The sequence below is a fragment of the Cricetulus griseus genome, chromosome 4, assembly GCF_003668045.3.
Source record: "Cricetulus griseus strain 17A/GY chromosome 4, alternate assembly CriGri-PICRH-1.0, whole genome shotgun sequence".
Classification (NCBI taxonomy): Eukaryota; Metazoa; Chordata; class Mammalia; order Rodentia; family Cricetidae; genus Cricetulus; species Cricetulus griseus.
The window spans coordinates 522,052-525,530 of NC_048597.1; positions in this window are offsets into that span (position 1 = coordinate 522,052).

A 3,479-nucleotide genomic window follows, 5' to 3' on the forward strand; every position below is an offset into this window, starting at 1 on the left:
TAATCCTTTGCTCTATGTCTAAAATTCATATATGAGTGACTACATACCATGTTTGTCTTTGTGACTGGGTTACCTCACTCAGGATGGTTTCTTCTAATTCCATCCATTTGCCTTTGGATTCCATTGCTTTTTTTCTGCTGAGTAGTACTCCATTGTATAAATGTACCACATTTTCTCTATCCATTCTTCAGTTGAGGGGCATCTAGGTTGCTTCCAGGTTCTGGCTATTACAAACAATGCTGCTATGAACATGGTTGAACATATGTCCTTGTTGTATGAATGTGCATTATTTGGGTGTATACCCAAGAAAGGAATGGCTGGATCTTGAGGTAGACTGATTCCCATTTTTCTGAGCAACCACCATACTGATTTCCAGAGTGGTCTTACAAGTCGCACTCGCACCAGCACTGGAGGAGTGTTCCTTTTTCTCCACATCCTCTCCAACATAGACTGTCATTGGTGTTTTTGATTTTAGCCATTCTGACAGGTGTGAGGTGGTATCTCAGAGTTGTTTTGAGTTGCATTTCTCTGATGGCCAAGGATTTTGAGCACTTTCTTAAGTGTCTTTCAGCCATTTCAAATTCCTCTGTTGAGAATTCTCTATTTAGTTCTGCACGCCACTTTTTAATTTCATTGTTTGGTGTTTTGGTGGCTAGCTTCTTGAGTTCATTGTATATTTTGGAAATCATCCCTCTGTCAGATGTGGGGTTGGTGAAGATCTTTTCCCATTCTGTGGGCTGTCGTTTTGTCTTACTGTGTCCTTTGTCTTACAGAAGCTTCTCAGTTTCAGAAGGTCCCATTTATTAATTGAAGATCTCAATGTCTGTGCTACTGGTGTAATGTTCAGGAAGTGGTCTCCTGTGCCAATTCATTCAAGGGTATCTACCACTTTCTCTTCTAGAAGATTCAGTATGGCTGGATTTATGGTGAGGTCTTTAATCCATTTGCATTTAAGTTTTGTGCATGGTGACAGATATGGATCTATCTGCAATCTTCTGCATGTCCGAATTCAGTTGTGCCAGCACCATTTGTTGAAGATGCTATCTTTCTTCCATTGTATAGAATTAGCATCTTTGTCAAAAATGAGGTGTTCATAGGTGTCTGGGCTAATATCAGGGTTTTCAATTCGATTTCATTGGTCTGTCTGTCTATTTTTGTGCCAATACCAAGCTGTTTTCAGGACTATAGTTCTGTAATAGAGCTTGAAGTCAGGGATGGTGATGCCACCAGAAGATTCTTTGTTGTACAGCATTATTTTGGCTATCCTGGGTTTTTTGTTTTTCCATATAAAGTTGAGTATTGTTCTTTCAAGGTCTGTGAAGAACTGTGTTGGGATTTTAATGGGGATTGCATTGACTGTAGATTACTTTTGGCAAGATTGCCATTTTTACTATGTTGATTCTGCCTATCCAAGAGCATGGGAGATCTTTCCATTTTCAGGTATCTTCTTTAATTTCTTTCTTTAAAGACTCAAAGTTCTTACTGTACAGGTCTTTCACTTTTTTGGTTAGCATTAGCCCAAGATATTTTATGTTGTTTGTGGATATTGTGAAGGGTGATATTTCTCTGATTTCTATCCCATTGCATTTATCATTTGAATAAAGAAGGGCTACTGTTTTTTTTTAGCTAATTTTGTATCCTGCAATTTGCTGAAGGTGTTTATCAGCTGTAGGAGTTCCCTGGTTGAGTTTTTCGGGTCACTTATGTAGACTATCATATCATCTGCAAATAGTGAGAGTTTGACTTCTTCCTTTCCAATTTGTATACCTTTGATCTCCTTTTGTTGTCTTATTGCTCTAGCTAGAACAATATTGAAGAGATATGGAGAGAGTGGACAGTCTTGTCTTATTCCCGATTTTAGAGGAATCACTTTGAGTTTCTCTCCATTTAGTTTGATGTTGGCTGTTGGTTTGGTATATATTGCTCTTTATCATGTTTAGATATGTTCCTGTTATTCCTGTTCTCTCCAAGATCTTTATCATGAAGGGGTGTTGGATTTTGTCAAAGGCTTTTTCAGCGTCTAGTGAGATGATCATGTGGTTTTTCTTTTTCAGTTTGTTTATATGGTGGATTACATTGATGGATTTTTGTATGTTGAACCATCCTTGTATCCCTGGGATGAAGTCTATTTGGTCATAGTGGATGATTTTTCTAATGTGTTCTTGGATTTGATTGGCCAATATTTTGTTGAGTATTTTTGCATCGATGTTCATGAGGATATTGGTTTGTACTTCTCTTTTTTAGTTGTATCTTTGTGTGGCTTGGGTTTCAAAGTGATTGTAGCTTCCTAAAAAGAGTTTGACAATATTCCTTCTGCTTCTGTTGTGTGGAACAACTTGTGCAGTACTGGTATTATCTCTTGTTTGAATTTCTGGTAGAATTCTGCAGTGAAGCCATCTGGCCCTGGGCTTTTTTTGGTTGGAAGGCTTTTGGTGACTACTTCTATTTCATTAGGGGTTATAGGTCAATTTAAACTGCTTATCTGTTCTTGGTTTAATTTTGGTAAGTGGTATCTATCCAGGAAACTGTCCGTTTCCTTTAGATTTTCAAATTTTGTGGAGTACAGGTTTTCAAAGTATGACCTGATGATTCTTTGGATTTCCTCAGTGTCCATTGTTATATCCCCCCTTTTGTTTCTGATTTTGTTAATTAGCATGCTCTCTCTCTCTGCCTTTTGGTTAGTTTGGATAGAGGTTTGTCTATCTTGTTGATCTTCTCAAAGAACCAACTCTTTGTCTCATTAATTCTTTGTAGTGTTTTCATAGTTTCTACTTTATTGATTTCAGCCCTCAGTTTGATTATTTCCTGGCGTCAATTCTCTCATGTGACTATTCTCCAGTTTCTTCATATGAGCACTTAGTGCTATGAACTTTCTTCTTAACGCTGCTTTTAAAGTGTCCCATAAGTTTGGGTATGTTGTGTCTACCTTCTCATTAAATTCTAGGAATTCTTCCTCAACCCAAGAATGGTGCAATTGGATGTTATTCAATTTCCACGAGTTTGTAGGTTTTCTGCAATTTGTATTGCTGTTGAATTCTAGCTTTAAAGCATGGTGATCTGATAAGATACAGGGGGTTATTTCAATTCTTTTGTATCTCTGGAGGTTTGCTTTGTTGCCAACTGTGTGGTCAATTTTAGAGAAGGTGCCATGTGGCACTGAGAAGAAGGTGTATTCTTTTGTGTTTGGATGGAATGTTCTATAGATATCTGTTAAACCCACTTGGGTCATAAGTTCTGTTTATCCTTTGTTTCTTTGTTAAGTTTCTGTCTGCTGGTCCTATCTAGTGGTGAAAGTGGGCTGTTGAAGCCTCCTACTATAAGTGTGTGTGATTTTATGTGTTGTTCGAGCTTTAATAATGTTTCTTTTACAAATGTGGGTTCGTATTTGGGGCATAGATGTTCAGGATTGAGACTTCATCTTGATGGACTTTTCCTGTGACGAGTATGATATGTCCTTTTTTATCTCCTTTGATTTTAGT